Genomic DNA, 25342 nt, shown 5'->3' with positions numbered 1-25342 from the left:
CAAACTGAGGACTCAGACATATTGGGAGGCATTAATATTAATATTAATTTTAAAATGAAATATAATCAGCTTTTGAAATAATTTGAAAATCTAGTGCCTAGAATTTAAATGATGCTCCACTGTCAATTATAAAGAATCACAGAGCCAGAATAGAGTCCCAGATTATGGGAAGACCCATTTTAATGCTGTAAAAACTCAACTCTGGAAAGGAGATTTTAGTTTCCCTTCGCATCTCTTCAGAGGTGGTGCTGGGAACAGAATCTAGGTCCAGTCCCTGTCCTGACCCCTGCTGCCCTCTGCCCTCTGGTTAGGCTCTGCTTCTCCTCTAGGGTTCATGACTGGGGGACAAATGCCAACTTTTCTGAAAACACCAAACTACAGAAAATGTGACAGACAGAACCTGGGTCTGCCCTTGTCATTGAAAGCCTGAATCATAGAGCATCACCTAATAAGCTAGGTTGTAAGGTTTTGTGAGAATAAAAATGTGATAATGTATTTGAAAGCAGATCTTAAGGAAAAAAATTTTATGGAAAAATGAGGATTAGTATTATGCTTTTATATTATGCATATAATGTAAATACAATAAATATATTTAATGTATACATATGTTATATAGTTATATATTCATTTTATAAATATTAATATATTATGCATTTCCTTTATTATCATATTGCAAGCTTGTTTAAGTGAATCAGACAGCCATTTGCTGAGAATACCTGGTGTTTTAAGGCTTCCATTCTATGGTAGGAGAAAATTCTATCGTGAAGAGGGGAGAGATAGCTGAGAAGAGCCACATCTCAAGAGCTCTTAACACAAAATGAATTATTACCCCCCATCTTATAAGCAATTTTTGGTCTAAGATGTCCCAGCTTCTGGAGAAGACCAGGCTTAGCCTTCGTTCTTAGTGAAATAACTAAAGCCTAGGCTGATAAAATGATTGTCTTAGAACATATACTAGGTCCAGTTAAAGTTACTCAAACCTGATGAGGTTTAATGCTGATGAGGGGCTCTGCTCATTTGGGGGGAAAGACATATTGGCAGCTTAATATTGGAAACTGAAGGGAACTTAGGGGAGGAAAAATAGGTTAGTTTGGCATGGTTCTACATTTTTTAGCTCTCTAGAATACGATTATGACCTTTAACTGAAATCCATCTTTGATTTCAAAAAGGAGTCTTTAGTTATATTTCTTTGTGTAGAAAGACGCATCCTTTATTACACTTCTGCCTATCTTTCATTCCTTCTACCCTTCATCTAACTTCGAAAAATGTCCTCTGAGAAATGCAGTCTTCTATTCAGCACATCAGAGTTCTTAAATAAGAGACAATGAGTTGTGTTTGAAGAACCTGTTGATTTTCTCAAAGTGAGGATGAAAGATGCTCAAGTTTTAAGGCAGATTTCAAGGATGCCAAGGAGTTGCTCCCTTTTAGACAAAGTAAATGAATGATGGGTAGATAGATAGACAAGTCTAAATCTCCGAGTGCTCTGACAATGGCTTCAGCAGGCTTCTGAATATTAGAGGCGGCATCTTACATACGTTCTTGAGAGCCAGTTCTGAGGAAGTTGTTCAGTATGAACAGCGAGACCCCAAAAAGGAAGCAGTGGTCATGTACAGAATGTAGCTCGATGGGAGTCCAAGGATAAGGGCAAACTGGCAGCTCTTATTGTCCTGTGGTATTTAGGATTTCCTGGACTCCCCCTTGTAGCTCATTTTCTTAGTCATCCTCTTAGCAAAGTCACTTTCCCTTTTCAGGTAGGTTCAAGGACTCACCTGACTGCTGGGATGCAACTTTGAGCATCTAAACATCGCCGATTCTGGTCCCAAAATTGGCATTTTGCCATTCTCTCCATCTATCCATTCACCCCTCTCCCCCAAACCACTCTTTGCACTAATTAAGGCACCCAGTTGCTAAAAGGTCTTGTTTTGCTTTGTTTTTAATACTCATTTACTACTGTGGCATTCCATAATGGGAAAGTTAGAAGCTGAATGCTGCTGGTTGAATGAATTATTCCGTGTGAATATGGCCAGATCAACATGTGTGAAATGGAAAGACAAAGGGGCAAGCATGCTGTCCATTTTGCCATCATTACAATGAATATTGATTACCGCACATTAGTGCAGCTGGAATAATTACTGGTAATCATGGAAATGGCCAAAATGAATTGATTGACTGTTGTTTCATCCAGTTTCCCAGCTGTGTAACCAGCTGCATAGCCACGGTCTGAGATAAATCCTGCTTATGGGGTCTTAAGGTTTTTTGATCATGAGACCACTTGTGAAAGGTTATTAAATGGGTCCTTGAGGGTTCCATCACAGTCAGAGCACCTTTGAGGATGTGTCACTCATGGACAAAGTAACTATTTATCCACCAGGATCCCATCCAATGACATTGCCCCTGCATGATATATATCAAGCCAAAGCATTTTTAAAACAACTGAAAAATAAATCAAGTAAGCATTTGAACTCTGGCGTTGCTGATTTCCCACTCTGTCATCAGGTGGGGTTTACAAATAAATTAATTTAAATAATAAAAATAATATATTTTAATTTGTGTACTCATAGTGAATTTATACCTGTTAGTTTCTAAATGGCTTCAAGGCAGTGACACATACACACACACACGCATTAAGAAAAACAGATGCCACAATTTTTCACATCTACTAATATTGTTTATGACATGTGGGTGGCTGAACAGTATTTAAAGTCATGTGAACTGCTAGATGAGACTCTTACCATTGACAAGCTCTGTTATTTATTAAAGAAGTTTTGTTAGTTTAACATTGGTTCCGCATGAACAATAGTTTTGTATTTTCTGAGTCATCTTTTTCGCTTGCATGAAAATAGGACACCCTTAGCCCAATGGCAACTGACTCTGACCTCTCTTATGCTTTCCATCTGCACTACATTCATCAAACCATAGAGTTTGGAATCTGCAGCCTTTTTATGCAATTTGAGTAAGAGAGAGGGGGGAGCGAAGCACTAATAAGCCTCCCCTAGGGGGACCCAAATGACTTCTAGCACCATCCCAGGGATTTGGGTCAGTGAAAGACCAAAGCTGTACTGACAACTTAGCTTTGGACAAGGGCAAGCTTCGTTTTGAAAATGGCTCTGCGTCTGCCCGTTTTACCCTGTGGAATTCTGAGTCTCTGAGGTTGTTATAGTTTAAATGGATGCCCCCCCCCCCACCTTCACAGACCGGAATGTTCAGGTTATTCCCCCACTCTATCCAGGGGGAAGCATCTAAGCTTTGGAATAAACTCTGCTTTGAGTGGTCTTCCAAGACGGGAGAATGGAAATGATGACCTATTATCAGAACAACTTAACTGGGATCCTGGTGAGTATTTTCCTTACCAAAAATTGTGAAAATTCATGGAACACATGGCCTAAGAATAGGAAGGGACATTGGTAATCAGAACTGCCCTCGAAGTCAGGACTCTTCTTGAAAATCCAAAACACATGGCATTGATAGTAATAATCCGAATTGATTTCCAAATGGTGCTGGGGTGATTACAAAACACTTGCAATTATGACACCTGAAAAGGTTAGATAAAAACAATGATTTGAGGCAGAAATAGTTTATATTACTATGTTTTAGAAATTAAAGTTTTAAAATGTACTGTTTTTTTTTAAAGCATGTGAATTTAGATGTGCAAAACATGAATATTTACATTCTTTTTTTGGTGAAATATAATTGTGGCTTTCTACAATTTCTGTTTTTCAATGAGTTAACATTCAAGTGTGCTCTTTGTTACAAAAAATGGAAAGAATTTATTTTGACATATGATGATTTCCCTTCAGCTAATTCCACCATTAGTCCTTGATCATTAGTGCTAATGAGGAGAAACAATGTGAGGATAATCCAAAAATAGTAGATAATCCAAAAGGCATGTATCCTTGACTTAAAAATGTTTTGTATTTATTTTTGGATATATGGGTATGTATGATATTATTGGCATTCTCATTAGTGCAAATAGAGTCATATTACAAAGAAGTAGCTTAGAATGAGCAATATAATATGTTGGAATCATTTTATTTGGAATTAAATGGATCACCATGAGTCTAGGCAATGCTAGTGTTATTCTACAAAATACCTGTAGACAATTTTTGCAACCAACCCATCTCTTACTTTAGGCTCTATTTTCTCCATCACTCTGGACTTTTGTTGTTTACTGAAATCCTCAATCTCTGATACCCTAGTGGTTCACTCAGGTCTGCTCTGACCTGCTAGGTACACCCAACTAATTAATGAATACCCCATGTCAGACTCACAATCTGATCTGAAGGAGGAAGAAAACTGAAAACAAATCACAGTTTTAAAATCCAAACCATGTACTTAAAAGAGCCAGGATTTGGTATTAGAATTCCTGAGTCAAAGTCTTAGTTTCGGTGGTCACTCTATCTGTAATTTTGCACAGATCAACTAGCTTCTTTGGCTCTTAGATTCCTCATTAAATACAATGAGTGGGTTGAAACAGTGCTTTCCCACGTTCCCCCAGGATTGCCTTCGACTGCAAAAAGTCCATGATAAAGAGGATGATGATGTCAAGGGTCAATAGTAGGTTTCTCCCCGTTCAGAAAAGCAATGATATATCTGTATGTTGATATATCAGCTGCATTGATATTCTATGCAATATTGTGTCTAGGGGAGAAAAAAAAACAGTGGGGAGAAAAGAAAATTTGAAAACTAGAACATTCTCTTCAGTTCTGACATCTTTAATCACAATCAGATTAATTGGAACACCCAGGAAACCCTTGGGAGTGTTTGCAAAGCAAGTTAGAGTAAGTTAGACACCTCTAACTTACTAGTTAGAGGTAATAGCCAGTAATCTATGCAGCTCAGGTCTATGTCCCTTCCCAGCCCTTACAGATTGTCCAAATTTGGAGGAGTATTCACAGTAATAAGTCAATTATAAGTCATAGCACTTTCGTCTGGAGACCGAAGGTAGCGTAATATCAGACTTTATGGACAAACTAGGGTAGGCAGAGCTTGGTTAGACTAGAAACTTTAAAAGTTCCTACAAATAGATGAATAGATGGATGATCAGGTGTGAAGGATGATTTTTATAATCACAATTTAAAAAGAAAACAAAGAACATTCAGATAGTATCAGTGGCATTCTTTACATTTTGAGTATTTAAGGCAACTCAACTGATTTTCGTGGGTCTTCGCCTCAGGTATGGTTACAAGGGAAAGGAGGCTCCCAATCTCCTCCTTTTCCAGAACATAGGTTTTCATGCTTTCTGAGACACTCAGGTTTGCTAATAAAATTGTCTGACTATTGACCATGTTTGAATGCTTCGCTCCCTTTCAAAGGACTTTTTTCTCCTTTTGAAAAGCACATGAAATATAAACTGAACAGATATGTTTTGAATATCCATTTCTACCTCCTTATGCATTTGCCACAAGTCATTCTAGCCCTTTCTAGAGAGATCCATTTCCATCTCTTTACCATCACATTTCAAAAGTAGAGTAAGAAATGGCTCAAGGGTTAAGAGACAGCTTCGTTTTTGGTCCCAAATCTTTCTGTTTCTCTTCATCATCCCAGAATGATCACAAGGTCTTCTGATAGAATATGAGAGCAAAAATAAAGCTGTTTGGCATTCACTTGACTCAATGTGCTTGAATCTCCCGGTAACCAAATGTTTTACAGATGCATGGTGTGTGCGTGTGTGTACCCCGAGAGGAAGGATAAGAGAAAATGCAAAACAAGTGAAAGCTGGAAAAGAAAATTTCATTCGGGAATATGGACAGATTGCTTCCTCCTCTCTTTCTACCTTCCTTTATTTCTTTACATTCTTTTATTGAGGACTTGAGCTCTTGTTCTCAGTTCTTTCTGGTAATGGCTCCCTTGGAGTTCTTTCTGGCAAAAAATCAAAGGATGCTCCCCTTTCTACAGAAATCACTGGTTAAGCAGGAATGGAAATTTAAAAACCAGGGTTGTGTTCTTTGCAAAACAAAACCAGAAACCTCAGAGAAATCTCTTTCCTTCTAGCTATGGGTGACTCTTTTTCTAATTTTATACATCCCCATATAATCCTCTATGAGAGAAAGAGAGAGATATGAATTTGTCCATTAGGAAAAAGAGGTGGTAAAAAATAAAAGATTAGATATTTAATATTAAAGTAGCTTTATACATCTCCTGCTTAAATCCTTATAGACTTTTTATTGTTATCACGGTTAAGACCCAACTCTATAATGTGGATTACAAGTTCTTCCGTGATCTGGCCTCTCCGTATGTGTCCAACCCTAGCTCCTTGGTTCAGTTGGTTTAGAACTCTTATTTCATGGAGATTAGAGTCTGTAAGCGCTCTGGACCTGGAGTAGTCGGGTTCGAATCCAGGATGAACCTCCACTTAGACCTCCTTCCAGGTACTGTTTCCAGCCTTGCTTAAGTATGTCCATTGGGGGACTATCAATCTCTCTCTTACTTCTTGGCCTGAACAAAGGGGGCCCCCTTTACCTTGATCACCTGCTGCACATCTCTCCTTTGTCTTATATGGTTTCAAGCTAATCTAAACAGATTCCTACAATTCACCTTAATTTCTACCTTGGGTCCCTATTTCCACCCTAAGAACAGGAAATGACATTTCTTCACTTCTAGGTAAAGTTAGTTAAAGTAAATGATTATTCTGTTATTCAGTGCTATAATCTTAGCCAGTAGTCTATGCAGCTCAGGTCTATGTCCCTTCCCAGCCCTTACAGATTGTCCAAATTTGGAGGAGTATTCACAGTAATAAGTCAATTAAGATAGCTCACTGTTCAGGGGCCCTGTTAAATGCTTTTACATATCTGTTAGTCCTCTCAACAGCCCTCTGAGGTAGTACTATTATTTTCACAGCTAGAAGTGGAGGCTCATCCTGGATTTGAACCTGTCTACTCCAGGTCCAGAGCTCTTACAGACTCTGATCTCCATGAAATAAGTTCTAAACCAACTGAACCAGAATCTCTCCTTCCTAGTATGCATAGGAGATGATCAATCAATATCCAAGGAAAAGAAAGAAAATTAGAAAAAAAAAAAAAAGAGGACAAAAGCAAAAAAAGAAAGTGAACAAGGAGTCAGCAACCTGCTGTGAAAAGGAAAACTGCCTTTCCCCTTCCCAAATGTCCATCAGCAGGCTGGCTCTAGGGCAGTGCTCCTGTGGCTATCTGTTAGAGCAGATTCAGGAAGGACTGTCAAACATTACCTACATGTTTTTGCTTGCTGGAAAGACGTGGGGGTATAAATCTATGTATGCTCAACTTCTGCATTTTTTAAAGGAATTACTTTGTCATCAAGTTCATAAATTCTCAGGTCTTGAGAGGTTGGCAGAGATAAAAGCAGAAACAGCCTGGGGTGGGACTGACCCAGAGGACTGCCTGCTGGATTTTTTCTGACTCAAATCTGGGAAAGTGTGAGGAGCTGTTAGAAGAGCAGCTGGATGTAGAGACAGCTGAAGAATTCAGGGTAGCTGTTGACTGCAGTGCACTATGGGTAATGCCAGAAACTGAAGAGGTTTCTACTTGCTGGCTGCTTTGATACTAACTTGCAAGTGACCTGGAACAACTTTCTGGGTGTCCTTTTTTTTTTTTTCCTCGTCTAAAATGGAGGTCATGTTCTGAATAATTGCCCACGTCTTTACCAGGCTCTATGCTCCCAGCTTATAACATCCTACCTGTGTTTCTCATCCCCTTTGCAGGTTGCAGCTCAGAGCTCCTGCTGAATGTGTTCCCCATTCTCTCCCAGAAAACTGCACTGCCTAGAGGGTGGGGAGAGGGGGTGGAGGGTGAGACACCCATGTCATTCGAATTTGGTCCTCCCCAATTAGTTCTAGGCTTTCCTAATCCTAGGAAGAATGATTTCCACACATTCCATTAGTTGTTCTGTGTTCTTAGATATTCTCTTTAAAAGCTATTTTTGGGCATGAAGGCACAGTAGATAATTCCAAGATATCAAGGAATGTGGCAACTATAAAAATATTCTAGTTTTATTGTATTGATATTTTAATTAATAAAAGTAAACTAAATAGTTGAAGTAGGAAGTTCTCTTTTTTCCTCTTTTACACCGAGCTGCACTCACAGATTTTTTTTCAAAAATCGAAGAAAAAAGTTGTAGCATACAAAGAAGATAATATTTCTCTTTTGTTCCTTGATTTTTTTAAGACACTGCATCAAATGATTCCTCATATTTAGTAACTGAAAATAATTGCCATACTGTAGTTTCTTCTCTTCATCTAATTATCAAAGGGTATTTAGATTTTTTACTAAATCATCAAGTTAAAGATGTGAAAAAAGAAGCAGAAGTCACCAGTTAACAGTGACACTAACAGTATAATGTCTTAGTTGTGGATTTTGTTCCACAACAATAGTCATTAATAAATCTGAATAAACACATATTCTGTAGATCAGTCGAGGTAGGAAACTGTTTTATCCTACAGGATAGCCCTTTCAGATTTGGGGTGCTAAGCCATCTCTCCTTTATTTATTTTGACTTCCAGATTACCATTAGACATTTCTGGTAGGGAATTATAATAAAAAACTGATTTCTTCTGCTTCCACATCTCTGAGTCTGGTATTGTTGTCTACATACACCCCCTTGACAATGTCCCCGTTAGATGAAATGGCAAGGTTGAGTAAATGTTCACTTCCGAATCTTACATCCCTTTCTTTGCACATGTGATTGTATCAGCTTCCCAGTGGAAAAGAGAATTGGGCCACTATATAGATGTAAAAATACTATGAAGGTTCATACTACTTAGTTGCTAGAAATATCTAAAGTAAAATCTTTAAATTTTATTAGTAAAATTAATGTAAGCATTAAACTGCGGCAGAGATGGCAAGCGGCCTCTTTTGGTCAACGATTTGCAAAGATGGTTCTAATGATTCCTCCCAAATATCTCCCATTTCCTGAAATTTAGATTTAACTCGTGATTTGCATTGACCAACAGAATGTGACAGAAGTGATATTATGTAGCTTTGGAAACTGGACCACAAGTGATCTGTGGTTTTCACTCTTACCTTCTTGGAACCCAACAACCATTGTGTGAAGAAGCCCAATTAGCTTCCTTGAGAAAAAGAGGCCTCACGGAGAATGTGGTTCAGTCAACAACTAATGTCAATTGCCAAGCATGTCAGTGAAGCTGTCTTGGGCTACCCAAGCTTATGTGCCTTTTGTTCCTCTCCTTTTCGGACAACAGTGTTTATTACAGTTAGCTTGTTACTGTCTCACTATGTTTGTTGGCTGTATGGCTGGCACATAGTTTGTTTTTTAGTTTAATCCTTGGATTAAGAGCAACCACACCTGAAGATCCATACCAGTGAGCTTCATCTGAAGCCAACCTTGAGGCAGTTATCAAAATCATGGACTTCATGCCTGATGCCATAACAGTAGGAGATTAAGGGGAGTCTCAAGAGAGGGTGATATGTTTTCTATGTAGAAGACATATGACACTTTGTGGCTAAAGAGTGTGGTAGACAATCTAATGGCCAGAATTTTTTCCCATAATGATCTGCACACCCCTTTCAATGCAAATAGAGACATTTTCTCCATTCCTTGAAAGGTTGGCCACTGTGAAAAAACCAAGTCTAGACCTCAAGAGGCCTTGCAGTTTCTAGTCTCACCTTGGTGGACATTGACGTGAAACTCAGTCTAGCCTACTGGCAAATGAGAAGCCATGAAACAAAGATGGGGTGTAGCAGCTAACACTCCCTAGACAAAACAAGCAGCAGCCAGCTCTAATTACCAAGCGTGTAAGGTTACCTCAGAAATGAAATTTAATGAATAACTTTTTAAAAGGGGACAGTTTACATATGGATAATCAAACTTACAATAAATCTAATTCTTAAGCAAAGTACACTGAAAATCAAAGAATGGTAGGGTGATTCTGTGTCTCATGTCCATGGTGGCAGACAGCCTCTAGGAAAATCTGCCACGATCCCTTCCTCCTTTATTCACACCCTCTCGCTGAGTGTGAGTCGGACCTACTGTCTCCTTCTAAGAAATAGAGTATCGCAGAAGTAATGGGAAGTCACTTCAAATATTAGGTGTTAAACAAAAAAAAGACTGTGTCTCCCTCTCTCTCCCCTTGCCTCCTACCTTTACTTTCTCCCTCCCTTTACCCCTCACTGTCTCTTTTTATCCCTCTGGGTCACTCACATTGCAGTAAGTGAGCTGTCATGCTGTGAGCATCCTACAAGGTATGATGAGTTTCCCAAGTCCAGCTGAAGCCTGACAATGAACCACATGAGTGAGCTTGAAAGCAGATTCTTCAGCCTCATTTGAGTCTTGAGTTGAACACAACCTCAAAAGACAGCTTGTTTGCAATATCAGGGACCTTTAAGGCATCTAGACTAGAGGCATCTAGCTAAGTATCAATTTAGTTTCCTGACCCACAGATACTGCTGTTGGTTAATGTTTGTTGCTTTAAGCCACTGAAAGTCAGGATAATTTGTTATGCAGCAATAGATGATTAATTAATAGATATTATAATTTATATACCCATTAGTTCAGCAGATACCAAATGGAACAATTGTTATGAGTTACTGTCAAGAAAAATACAGATTCTGCTCTTTTTCATAACCTCTCCTCAAATTCAAGAGTAGCCATTTTTGGCATGAAAAATATCTCGCTGGGATTATGTTGGAAGGCAAGAAAATGGATTTCCTCTTGAGTGGAGGAGGCCAACAATCACAAGAACTCTTACTAATTTCCGTGTTTGGTACCTCTGTATGATGGCAAATTTAATAGAGTAGCTTGTGGCATTACCTCTACCTTTGTGCTGGATGAATTTTAATGAAACTCTCAGAGCCATGCAGGAATGTGTTGGCACAGAGAACCAGACTAACTGTGGCTGAGGAAACACGGTCCTCCATGTATGCTTCAACCATTACAATCTAGTAGAATAAATAAGGCAGATAAATGTATAATCATGAAATAAAATGCACGAGAGGAAGTTGTAGGAGAAAGATCCTTCTGGCAGAGGATGTAAATACCTTAAAATGTTCATAGAATTTTGAAAAAAACATTATGAGATTTTAACAGAATTTCAGAAAGCAAAAATAATAGACTATAAGATCCTCCATTTTTAAAAAATTTTTAAAAATAATAATAATAAAATAAAAAAATAATATTAGTGGTATTAGGTCGCATGTTACTCTCAGTGCCAGGCAGGGAGTAAGAGTGAAGCAGTGAACTTTGACTGCACATATGTGAGATCAGCTGTGTATAGAGGTGACTTTCCTTCTCTTGTCACCTTAATTAGATTTTTGGCAATGGTGGCTCTGCACGCAATTGAATTTCCACTAAAGATTAAAATTTGATTTTTCAAATAAAATCTCTTTTAAAAATCATTATAGGATGTAGAATCAAAATGAAAAGGCGTTGTGTATACAGAAGGTTACCTGCAATTAAAGGCAGTAGGAATTGCCAAAACTCTTGGACAAGATCATAGCATGTCTAAAGCTAGAAGAAGTTGGTATCATCTGTTCTTGAGTATTAAAAGCTTAAAGGAGCCAGCATCTGTCAGTCTCTTCTGGCTCGACTTTCAAGAGACCTTGTATAACTTCTAAAAACAGGAAATTGAATTGAGAACAAATGATCTAAAACTATAATACAGTTTCCCAAATAGAAGCACAGACTATATATCTCAGTATTTTTCATCTGTCTTGAAATTAATCTTAAAAGTGCCATGGTGAGCATGGATTAAGAGGAAAAAAGTGTTGTTTTGAATCATATATGCATAATTTTAAAAGCCAAAATGATTCACCAAATATTAATATTTTGTATATGAAATGTTTAGAATCAAATTTTGTAATACAGAAGAAAATAGGTTATGTAATAAAACATAAATATTTACCTTTATGGCTAGTAAATTAATAGTAAAAATCATGTAACATGATTTCTTATTTTTTCCAGAAAAAATTGTCCTTAAATTGCTTATATTATTTTGCAACTCAAAACAAATAGCCTTGAATATGCATTCTAGCATGAATGAAGAAATATTTTCTAAAAAGCACAGAGAATTTTCTAACCAAGTATAGGTGGCAAGAAATATTCCAAAGATGTTGATCTTTTATCATATGATTTGCTTTGATGTTTCAGAATTGTTTCACATTCATATGCTGTTTTTTTTTTTTTTTTAAGTGAATTGCCTTTCAGTATCTGCAACGTCTGAGGTGGAGAGATACATATTAGTAATTAAATCTAAGTACTTTTGATTTCTTTCATGGAAGACTATTATAAAGGCAAATTATTAAAATGAGTATGGTTATCTATGCCTGATTTATCTTATGTAAGAAGGAGTTTTATTAATCTTTATTTTCTAAGGGTATTTGGCAAATTCTTAAAACCCAAATTAAAAAAATCCTGGCTTCCAGAGAATCTAAGAAAATCCATTGTAAGAGTAGAGAGCATTTATAATGCCAACCAGTAATGGTCAGCTAATGACCTAGGACTTATGATTAAATTCAGCATCACTAAAATGGGATACAATTATAGTCTATCCTCCATTGCCCACACAAATGAAGAAGAACCAAAATATGGATAACCCAACAATTTACGCAGGTATAGTAATAAGATACTTATGGCTATTTCTTCCTCAGTTTTTTCTGGGCTTCATCCCATCTTATAGTTGATGAAGTATTTATTCGCATTTGTGTGTATCTACCAAATACTCAGGTTTGATGACAAGAAAAAAAAATTCCCCATACAAGCAGTGGGTACTTCAATTTAGGGAGAAAAAAGAAACAAAAATAAAACAAAAATAATCATAATATTTGACTTATCGAGTAACATTTGAAATCCACTTTTCACGGTAAGGTTATTTTCCTAATAAGTGACATGAGAATTGAATCCTTAAGAATAAAATATTATTTTATTCTTAAATATTCTTAAGTATTCTTATTTAGGTGTATTAAGTCCTATGTATGTGAACTGTTTATAGAACAATACTTTTATTTGGATTCAGTCTCAGTTTTGTTCATTTTAAAAAACTTTTGGGGGGATCCCTGGGGGGCTCAGCAGTTTGGCGCCTGCCTTTGGCCCAGGGCGTGATCTTGGAGCTGCAGGATCGAGTTCCATGTCGGGCTCCCGGTGCATGGAGCCTGCTTCTCCCTCTGCCTGTCTCTCTGCCTCTTGTTCTCTCTCTCTGTGTCTCTCATGAATGAATAAATAAAATCTTTTAAAAAAATAAATAAAAAACTTTTGGCCATTCTTAATGAAATGGAGAAATAAATTATGAACTTGGGGGTGTGTTTCCTCATATTTGAAAAATCTCTCAGGGCATAAACAACACATAGTATGGGACTCTATGTTGTTATTCCACATTTTTAAAATTTTCCAAAACAGCCTATTTCCATTTCCGAAGTAATGATTCCTCTTTTAGGAGTCTGACATTACACTATCATAGAATAATTAAGTGAAGCATTTTTTTTTAAAAAAGTCTTAATGTTTCTTCTTGTCTTATATACACATCCCCCATAAGTAAAAAATGTCTACAAAAAAATATAATTATGAGCATTTTCACAAGCCAGTCTGTTTTTCTGGTCATGTCCAGGGGAGTCATGGTCAGAGAGCTGGGACCCGATGTGAAGGGCCCTGCTATAGCAAGTAAAAATGACCATTATATAAGCTCCTCTAAAGTTACTATTTTTACATGAAAGACATGAAAGTGGCAGGCATCTATAATGTTATATTATTCTTAGCACATGGAAGTGGCTTTATGGTTTTGAAAGAATTACATTCCCTTCATTTCTTCAGCACCTCTTTTATCGTCTCTTAAGATGTTCTCTGACTGACCTTCCCCACAAAGGAAAAGTCAGCCCAGTGTCCCTGGAAAATTAGGGTAAGGTCGTAAAGGACAATCTAAAGCCTTGCTTAGACAAAGCTCTTTTCATAGCTGCCTACAAGACATAGGCCGTTGGAAGCAGAGCGAGAACAGGACCACGCAAATCCGTGTTGCTTGAAGGGAAGTATTTTGGATGACCTTTACCCTTTCCCTTATCAATGAACCCTCTGAAGACTTGATGATTACGAGTGCAGACATGTCAGCTATGAATATGTCTTTCCATACTCCATCGTTGTCTCTTATATTTTCAGAACTTACCTAAAATTCTCAAGTCATGTGAAGTAATTATTGAAAATTCTGTTGAGTACCTTTGTAAGGATCAAAGAGCTTCCAGGAACATCTCTGGCAGTTAGGTTGCAAAAAAAGGTCTGATAATTTTTCCCCTTCCTTTCCAAAATATAAAAATCTTAGGACTTCAGGCTCTGCTAAATAAACCTCTTAATAATGGGAGCTATTTTAATCATAATTTCAATGCATCAGACTATCACCGGAAGATAATTGTTTGTAATACATTTCTATACAATTCCAAGTTTTTCTTGAAGTCAAGCCTCAAAGATGAGATCATTTGTTTAGTCACGAATTTTATCAAACCACATTCTAGAGACCATAGGATTCTAGAAAAAAAATACTTCTGCCAAAGCAATTAGTAAATATTTGTCAACATGGGTAATACGTCCCACTTAGGAGCTCCTCTGCTGTGTTTTCCTTATGAGAGTCAGATCTGGAGGCTTCCCATACCCAGCGACTGCGTAACTTTGGACACGGTGTTGCCTCTCTCTGTGCTTCACTGTTCACATCTATACGATGGTGATAATAGCAGCATCCATCTTACGGGATTTGAGAGAGGATTAAGTCAATTTGTACATGTGCCCTCAATGAATGTCAGCTCTTAACCACTTGCTTTCTCCAAGTGTTTCTCTTCAATTCAGATCTACACCCAGCCTTCTATCAGATTCCACTTCCTTTGAAGTTCATTCTGGCTCTCTCACTAAAAGCATATTGAGATCTTTCATTTATTGAGATATAAATTATTTATAACTTGCTTAAATTATTTCTCCTTCCAAAGATATTTACATTTAAAGGCTCTTACATCAAAGACCCCGAGTTTATATTAAAAACCTATATTTTGGACTTAAACAGATTTTTGCTCCTAAGACTTACTAATTGTGTGTGTGGTCTTGGGTGAGTTATTATCCTTAGTTTTTATCTGAGACTTAGATTTTTAATCTGTTAAGTGAAGATAATATTTATCTTCTGACAAAATTAACTGGAATCTTCTAAAGATGTATTCGTCAGTACACTTTCAGTTTCAAGAGACAAAATCTAACCAGGTTTCCTCTCTTCCCAAAGATTCTAATAAGAGCCTGGACTGTATCTCGTGTTTCGCATGTCCCTCCCTGACCAAAATACTGCAGAGAGTGGAGACCAAATGACCTCCTTAACCAGGCTTGGTTTCTGTGTATATCCTTGCCTGGGCTCATAGGGAATGGCATGAGGGCAATTGGCTTGAGCCACAGGTGATTTTTATTGGAAGAATGAGCGATGTCACTGGCTGGGCAAGCACCACCAATGTCCTCTACAAGAGATTAATTTTCTTCCAAGAGGAGCATATTGGGACAAACTACCGAAATAATTTTCAAGGACACAGGGCTTCTAAAATCCCTTTAGTATGTGACACACAGTAAGTCAAATCAGAAATGAGAGCACTTCATTCAATTTCCTCAATAATTGAAATTATTGTAGCTATTTCATATCTATTTATATACACACATCATATATAGTGAAATATATTGTATATATCATATATGTTAACATATATGGGATATAATGAATATAGGTATGCCGCATGTGCTATGTATCATACACTTCTTTTGAAAAAAAAAATTTTTTTTTTAAGGAAAGATGCTACCTTTGTACACTGGTATTTGAGAATAGGAATCATGGATGGCTGAAATGGGGGAAAGTTTTACAGGCTAATTTTACATCTGGCACCACTGGTTTATTGGATCAAATACAAAACTCGAATGTGGTTAATACTGGGTATTGCGTTTGGTAATGCATTTTGTTCATTTTATGCTCCTTTAAAGTGCATATCTGTGCATGTCCCATTCAAACTAGCACCATGGGCTTTATAAACATTATAGCACCACTGTACAAAGCTGCCAAATGAGTATTTTGAAATTTAACTACAATACAGCTGGCCACAGATCTAGAAGTGGTAAAAAAGAAAAAAAAAAGAAAAGAAAAAAGAAAGAAGAAAAAGAAAGAAAGAAAGAAAGAAAGAAAGAAAGAAAGAAAGAAGAAAGAAAGAAAGAAAGAAAGAAAGAAAGAAAGAAAGAAAGAAACAAAACCCAGGTCTTGTGTCTTTATCAGTGGAGCCAGGTAGAAACATTTGTTCAGAGGGGCTGGCCTGATTATCTTCAGTTGTTTGCTGAGTTTCTCCTTTTGTCTAGTACCACAGAGCAGGTTAAAATCCACAGTCTTTTTCTCTCAGGCATACTATAGAAACACATTTTTTTTCTAAAGAAGTCCAGAAGGTTCTTATTAGCAATCATTCTTCAACTACCTAAGGAGAAAACAAAGCCCTGCCCTTCCCAGGGAGGACTCTTGATGTGGCTCAAAAGCTCAGTACCTCATGGGCATTGCTAAGAGTTCTAGAGCCCAGGTGAGGATGAAGCCAGCATTTCCTCACAGAAAGGCAGTTTAGACATACACTTTTGCAAGGAATAAACCTATAAACCTTATAAACCTATTTATAAGCCGATTGCTCTGAAGCTATTCTTCTTGGTATTAACAAATAATATTTCTGTTCTAACTCCTCTTTGGCCCTCTGAAATTTGACCGTGGTTTTGCTGTTAGAATGCAGAGGCTTTTTTTAAGGGATATTCTTTCTCTATCTCTATTTCCCAGAAAGTAGAAAAATGCTAACTGTCCCATGACAACCCAGATTCAGAGAAAACCACCCTGGACTCCACAAACTGTCCCCCCGGGGTGTGGTAATGAGCAGGCTGAGAACTATTTGACTGTTCACCTTGCAGCATCAGGCACCCCCAAATCCCATCACAGCCTTACTGACTTCTGTCTCTTTGGGCAGTCGTTTGGGCACATAGACCCCTTTGATCATCTGATGTGTCTATTCAAAGGGAAAGGAAAAGCAGAAGAAGGCACAGAGCTTAGGGGAGAGAGCGCTGTCTCTGTGGAAGCCAGGAGAGTGGCTGAAACCAAACATCAGTGAAACCAGCCTCCGGGCCTGGCCAGAGATGACCCGATAGCTGGCAGGAAGTTCTCTACAATCGAAATTTTCTCAGGATCTGGCTTGGAGGCAAAGTTGAGGCATTAACTTACCCCCCCCTCACCCCCCAAACAGATAAGCTTTTCATTATAGGGCTTCCTTGGAAAGCAAGTTTGACAAGTTTGATATTTATACCCGGACCGTGAAGTTTACTGGCAAGTTCAAAGGCATAATCCATTACTTCAAGAAGCTGCAAGTGGAAAGATGTTTAGCTATATTTTTTACATGAGTGATGGAAATGTTCAAGAAGGCATGATTTTTCCAAGGGAAAAGGCTGAGGTTAGGTAGGCAATACTTGGGTTATATCAACTACTATTATATTGTGCAAAATCGCAGAATAGGGAAATGTGTGCTTTGGGTCTCTGCCTATTTTGTGCTGTTTCCCCCCATGCTGCTGCACATCGACTGACAAACTCAGAAACCTAGACCCAAGACCTACAAACATTAACACACACATATATATATAAGTTGATGTGCACACAGTTAAGAAAGCAATCATGTTCACTTCCAAAGCACCATTATATTCTGTCCCTTTTCCTATAAAAATATAGAAGAAAAGGATAAGACAATCATCTATACCCCGGATATCAATGTCTAATATCCTTACTGAAATTATTTTTTAAGCCTTAAAAGAATCTAAAGGATTGAACACCCTGTGGTTTATGTTATGATAGGGAAAAAGGAATAAGTGATAGCAAAAGCGGGGGGAGGGGGCATGCATAGGAATCATACCTATACCTAGTGTGGACACTGGCTAATTGTTGATGTGGAACAAATGATTTACAATCTTTGGTCGTCTGAGGAGATTGACATAGAAAAATTGCCAATTTTTCTAAACATATATCCTGAATGACAGAAGAGAATGAACATAACGTCTAAGATGTTTCGGAGGCAGAGCTCCAAGATTCCAATGAGAGCAAGAATTTTTGTTGGAATCTCATTTTTGTTGCGTAATCTACTCCAATGTCATGCCCTACTCCATCATATTTGGGTGCTAATGCAAAAATTTATATTCCTTCACCAATTTTCAGACAAATTTGGTGTTACAGAAAATCACACCATACTTAAATCCTTCTTACTCATAGACCTCTGTGGCATACCTCCAGTTAGTCTTGGACATGCGTGTGCTCCAATATGAGAAGCAGTGGGCTATTCTTGGATTTAGTATTTTCTGAAGTCCCCCCAGAGCTGCAGTTTAGGTGATGGGTAGTTAAAAGAGCACATGAAGAGTTTGCAGATACTTCTGGCCTAGTTTGGGCAAGCAGCAGGAGCTGGATCCTGAGGTCTTGGCCATCCCAAGACTCCACTTTGGGTTCAAGAAGGCTATGCTGTGGCTACTCCGAGGGCTTTAGAATCCAGGGATCCTGCACAAAGGATGATCCATGGGCTCTCCGCACTTGTGACTTGTTTTGGAGATGCACAGATATGACAGCAAAGCAATTCCCTTGGAGCCATGACATCCTGCCTTAGGGAGTCCAGATCACCTTACACCTACAGTAGATATGGAACCATTCCAGATCTGGGTACTACTTGGGCCCAAACCTGAAATATCATAGGCTCTGTTGCAGGGGTTCTCTGGATATCACAACAGGCCTGAGTTTTAGACAAACAGAGCAAAACCTGGCCTCTGCCTAAGACATGAATCTGGAGCTCATGCCAGTGTGTGAAGACCAACCCAGAGCCCTGCTTTCATCGAGCGCAGACACTTTCACCAGAATAAAATGAACAACGAGCTGGAAAGCATTCCATGGGGCGACATTTTATCAATTCATCACATCGACTATTTTGGGGGCCCTAAAAAGGAATTCATCTTTCAGATATCTCTGTTGCATGTTTAAGAGGCTGAAAGCCTCAACCCCAAAAAAATCTATTTTTTTCTTTTTTAAATGAGATCTCACTGAACAATAGAAGCTTCGCTAATGTTCTGTTTACATAGATACTCTGTTTTTGAAAAAAGCGTGCCTACCATACCCTGTGGGACTTTGTCTCACATCCATGTTAACTCTAACTGTTAGGCAGCCACCTGTATAATATCCTTGGAACTCCTGACGGGACTGTCCGACTCTATAAAGCACACAGAAATCAACTTTCATAGACAGCCAGAAATGGTTCACCCAGTAATCAATTCTGTAGGGACATAGAAAAGTAGTAAATAAAAACCTTAACTCAAGAGAAGCACATGATTAAGGAGATTAGGTTTCAAACATAGAGGTTCTGGACTTTTGTCTGAGTAGGGAGACATAAACTTAAGGTGATGTATTTTCAAGATGTTGTGACTTTTATTTAACTCTGTAAGATAAATCACAAAAGCACTAGGTAGAACCAAAACTGCTTCTAGTCCTTGGAATCTGTATTACATGACACCATCAAAGCCAGGTTAATATCGTAAACTGAGACAGGTAGGGGAATAGAGATGGTCTAGAGGGTGTTAGTTTGATAAGGGATAAATATTTCCAAATATTGTCTTTGAACCTATGAGGAAGAAAATGTTGGTGTGTGTTGATTAAAATGGAGATTTTTGGAGCTTGTCTTTGACCAAGTGAATTTCTGGAAAGGCTGGGAACTGATACTTTTATCATATCTCCAGCTGATTTTTTAACTCTAAATTTTGAGAACCACTTCATTGGGAAATGAAAGTTTTCTGGATTCATGGAGAACAATGATACTTACAACTACTCAGGAGTGTAAGGAAAAAAAAGCGTAAGAGACGGGGTTGTGCTTTGGGGATCTGAATCCTGGCTACATGCCAAATTAACCAGGTAATTGCTGCATCCTGAGTTTCTAAATGGAAAAATTGTTCTTTGTGCTTCAGATGGTTTAGTGCTATGTTTAATTGACCTTCTTTAATTAGGTTGATTTGGTGATTCTTTCATTAAAAATCCCAATATTGTGATTACTTCTTTTTACTCTTTTATAGGGAACCAAAACTGAAGCTGGCTATAGACAGAATTTGTTTAGAGCTGGCAAATAAAGAAATGAGGAAACTAGTTTATAGAATGAGTGTTGGTTTGTCAAACACGGTGAAGCGAAAGATCATTTTGGAAATGGAAAAGAAAATAGGTTTGCATGATAGAAGGTATTAGAGGCCCTAGAGTATTCCTCGGCCCTGGGGTTAATTTCTCTGTGACAAATCACATATCATTTCTGTGTGTCAATTTCTTACATATGTCATGGAAACGACTGTATATATGACAAGGTTGACCTATCCGTATTCAGCGGCCAAGACCCCTTAGGAGACTACAGGAGACCAGTCGGTGAGAAGCTGCCTGCCAGGAGAAATTATTTTAGGTAGGCACAGTGATTTAGAAGCAGCATACTGATGGCTGATTGGGATTGGTTTAAGGATGAAAGAGCAATGCTGAGAAGGAATTCTAGGAATTGAAATAGGGTTGTAGTTTAGAGACCCAGGACTAAGTTGGCAAGATTTTCCTGTCATGTCTTAGGCCACCTATATTTAAGCACTGAGACCCACATTCTCACTGGTGTAGCCCAGTCCTTGAGCCCATCAGAGTCTAAACTCAGTCCTTGAGATACATGAAGAATCAGTTCCCCATATCTTTATGTCATTGAGCAGCAGCTTACCCTACTAATCCTTCATCTTTGAGCATGATTTCCATCAGATCTAACTGTGCTTTTGCACTATTCTGAATGCAACATTTGGCTGCTGTTAGCTATTACTAGTAATCCCCTTCCTAGGATCTCTGTATGGCATTATGGATTCCAGACCCCATACCAGGGGTCAGCCCAAATGGACCTCGATGATCTGTCCAATTGTAAAAGGGCTGTCTTTGGGATCCCAAGATTCTTGCTGCTGTGTCCTTGCCTCTGTGTCAGATCAAGCCTACCTCATCAGACTGAATTAGAAGCCCTCAGATTTTAGACAGAGCCATTGGGGTCATTGTCTTCCCTCCTCAGGGGCCGATTCTACTATATGGCTAGTTCTCTTAGCCATGGCCCTGCCGTATTTACCAGCTCATTGCCAGTTTGCCATGATGCTGCAGCTATCTCATGGGTGAGCTCTTATTAAATACAGCTTTCAGACACTAGGACTGAGGAAGAGGCAAGATTTCATCAAAGTCATTGGTTGTTTTGTTCCCACACAGATGGCGTGTCACACCTGGATCATCTACTTGCATTTACTCCTGAAAGGCCAGCACTAAGCCCCAAAGTTTGGATTTATTTCAGTCAGAAAGGAAGAGAATGAAGGAAGTTCTCAAATATTTTCAAATACCTGACAGCCAAAATACAAAAAACCTCCTAAAAATAAATTCAACATTTATCAAGTACCTACCACATATAAATATTATACATGCATTTCATTTCTATTAAGGGAAGATATTTCTATTGAGTGAGATTCATATTATAGCTGGAGCCATAGAAAGATTATTTTTTATATAGATTTTATTTATTTGAGACAGAGAGACAGAGAGAGCAAGTAAAAGTAGAGGGTGGAGAGGGAAAGGGAGAAGGAGAAGCAGATTCCCTGCTGAGCAGGGACCCTGATGTGAGACTTGATCCCAGGACCCAAGATTATCACTTAAGCCAAACGCAGCCTCTTAAACAACTGAGCCACCTAGGCGCCCTCACATTTATTTTGACAATGTTTATGAATTATCACGAACATCTAGGACCAAAGTTTCCTTGTTTACGAAAATATTTTGTATCACATTTCATTTAAAAGCTAATTAATTCAACAAAGGTTATATTTATTAAAGCAGGCTGCTGTACCTGCAACTACTCTACTGGGTTATTAGTAATGATCCTTCAAGACTCTCGAAATAGTAACAGTGCTGGGTGGGTCCATGGACAGTTTTCAATTCATTTATTTAACCCATACCTCATGGGCATCTATGCTAGTTTTCCTCTATGGCAGATGTCATGGAAAAACCTGATAAAATCCTCAAGAAATTTATATCCAATTTGGAAGATCAGGTATAAAAATAACCTTAGTATAGGTGCACCTGAGTGGCTCAGTTGATTAACCATCTGCCTTTGGCTCAGGTCACAATCTCAGTGTTCTGGGATCAAGCCTGGCATTGCCCCACCCCCACTCATGCTCTCTCTTGCTCACTCTGCTCTATCAAATAAATAAATAAATAAATAAATAAATAAATAAATAATCTTTAAAAATAACCTTAGTATACGAAAAAAATGAATGAGTAGCATAGTATGTTTTGAGTTAATTGCAATGAGATTTCAAAAGTGAAGATAATTATGGGGTATTATTGAAGAACTTCTGACCTCACTGAAACTGTTTTCACTCAATGTTCAGGATAATAGCAGTGTCAGGTCCTAGCAATTTCCCTTTGGAAATACTGGACATTGCCTAGAATCTCAAAACTTGCCTGGAGTTGGATGGTGAAGACCCACTATGGAAAGACCTACCCTATGCCGTACATTCCCTCATTCTAGTGAAAAACATTCAGGATTTTATCCCAGGGATGTAGAGAAACTTGTAAGTGAAAGAATCAGGTTCTTCACCAAAAAGAACACTTATCTTCTTTTTTCTCTCTCATAGGACAGTTCAGATGCTTGAATGAAGTTTTGCCCTAATGAACACCACGTCCATGGGGTTGCAATCAACACAAGTAGGAAAAGTTAAGACATAGTTTAGATTTCCAGATCCAAAGTATCTCAATCCATTTATTGACACATTTACAGGTATCTCCCTTCGGTCAGCAGAGAAGTGTGTAGGACAGCTGCTGCCCTGGGTACCCACCTGGGGTGGGTTGAATATGGCCTCCCAGAAACTGATCATAAGCTCAGGGGAAATACGCAAGGAGCAAATGCAAGACCCTTCCTTCTTCAGTGCTACAGAAGATGCATTGTTATGTCCTTCTGGAGTGGAAGAAGGAAATTAGATGGAGGATAGTTCTGATAAACCAGTTCTGCAAGAGTTATCAGAGGGCCATTTACTAAAGAATTACCAGAGGATAGGAAATGTCTTTGACTTTAACCGAGTGAGGAAATGATCGGAGATAAGGTATTAGGGTCCTCCTTCAGTTCATGCCTTTACTCTGGCCTTGCTCCCTGGTTTATGACAAACAACGTCCTCTTGGTAAAAGAGCACGAGTCCAGTCATCCATGGTATCTCTGTTCACTGGGACCAACCCCTTTGCTAGAGTTAGTTCATAGTGTGGATTGCTAGCTAGAGGGCCTTATGAGGCAATGAGATCTGAATATTAATTGGAGGCCAGTTTAAAAAAATGTTCTTCTAGGTCCTTTCAATAAAATAAAATGGAAAATAGGGTGCTGGAAGGGGAGGAGGGCGGGGGGTGGGGGTGACTGGGTGATGGGCACTGAGGAGGGCACTTGACGGGATGAGCACTGGGTATGTTGGCAAATTGAACACCAATAAAAAATAAATTTATTATTTAAAAAAAAAGAAAATAAAAATGTGATGCTTATCTGGCAATACTTCCACTGTGTATAAGTGGAAAAGCAATAGAATTATTAATGAGCATGTAAGAATTATGTTTTTAAAAGATTGTATTTATTTATTTATTCATGAGAGACAGAGAGAGAGAGAGGCAGAGGGAGAAGCAGGCTCCACGTAGGGAGCCTGACGTGGGACTCGATCCCAGGTCTCCAGGATCAGCCCTAGGCTGAAGGCGTCGCTAAACTGCTGAGCCACCTGGGCTGCCCAGCATGTAAGAATTATTAACAAGAATAAAATATTTCAGTTAGAGGTAGAAGAGTAGTTCAAACATAGAGAAGGACTATATTAAATGGATTTTATTTTTTTAAAGTATTTATTTTATTTATTTATTTTATTTATTTATGATAGACACAGAGAGAGAGAGAGAGAGAGAGAGAGAGAGAGGCAGAGACACAGGCAGAGGGAGAAGCAGGCTCCACGCAGGGAGCCCGATGTGGGACTCGATTCCGGGTCTCCAGGATCGCGCCCTGGGCCAAAGGCAGGTGCTAAACCGCTGATCCCCCTAAATGGATTTTAAAGCCACATTTAACCTTTTAAAAAGTTTTCAATTAGCAATAAATCGTGCCTTGGATAAACCTCATTGGCTACAATACTGCCATTGTGCAAAGCCTTAACTTTAAAAAAATAAACCTATTTTTCAAGTTAGATTTATCAAAGTATAGCATAATACTTCTATCCTACTCTCTTGGTAGTTTATGCTAAAACGAGGAAGAACGAACTCACAGAGTATACCTGACGTGTATAGCAACTAGGCCAGATACATTCATTTCCAAAGGAATCATGACCACATATACATAGAGGGGAAATGTAAAATGTGTTTTTTTTTTTTTTTTTTGAAATTACCAATGGAAAACATTTGCTAACTTCTACTGGCATTTCCAAAAAGTGAATAACACTCTTGGGATTACTGTATGGTAGACACCTATTGTTTCTTGGGGTGCCTGGGTGGAGAGTGGGTTAAGCGTCTGTGGCTCAGGTCGTGATCCCACCGTCCTGGGACGGAGCCCCACACTGGGTTCCCTGCTCAGCATGGAGTCTGCTTCTCCTTCTGCCTCTGCCCCTCTCCTCACTTGTGCTTTCTCTCTCAAATAAATAAAATCTTAAAAAAAGAAAACAAGAAGAACTTCACCTATTATTTCTAAAAGAACTCTGAGGGCAAAGAGTAATTTCTGGGTGTGCACAGGATGGGCAAGACCTTTGGTGTTCCTCTGGTCTTTTCCAAATGAATCAGTCACCACCAGCAAATTCACCTTCACGTCTGAAGTCCAACCGTGAGCGCTCCTGCCTGGACCTCAAGCGCTGGGAGAAAATGTGGGCATGACCGATGGGCAGGCACACAGCACGAGCTGCACTGGAGCTGCCATGTTGCAGGGCAGCTGGGAAAGTTGTGAAGACTTGGGGATCACAGTGGTCCTGTTTTAGGTTAAAAAATGTGTGTGTGTGTGTGTGTGTGCGTGTGTGTGTTGGAGAGGAGGTGACCTTCAACCTCAAGTTTTTTGCACTTGCTGTTTCTGTCCAGGGCTTCTCAACAAGGATGCCACTGGTGGTTTTTGTTGGACGGATCTCCATTGCCCATGCATGGAGACATTGGGCTTCCTTGGTTCTGTCACCTAATTATCAGCTACAGTGTCTCTTCCTCTCATCGGCTGCCCCTCCCTGCCCCTCCTCCCATGCCCTGTCACTGTGACCCTCAAACACACCCCACACAATTGCAAATGCCCCCCTGGGTGGAGGGGTGCCACTCAAGGTTGAGAACCCTGTGGCTTATGATGCTCTTAGCCCAGCTTTCACA

At 38.8% G+C, this 25342-nt stretch overlaps 1 pseudogene; it reads right to left on the bottom strand.

Moving 5' to 3' along the window:
- Positions 1-24048: 24048 nt before the first annotated feature.
- LOC121480844 lies at positions 24049-24160 on the bottom strand (annotated as a pseudogene).
- Between the last annotated feature and the right edge of the window lie 1182 nt (positions 24161-25342).

This window comes from Vulpes lagopus, chromosome 22 (assembly GCF_018345385.1).
Source record: "Vulpes lagopus strain Blue_001 chromosome 22, ASM1834538v1, whole genome shotgun sequence".
NCBI lineage: Eukaryota > Metazoa > Chordata > Mammalia > Carnivora > Canidae > Vulpes > Vulpes lagopus.
This window is presented reverse-complemented; position numbering and strand designations above follow the sequence as displayed.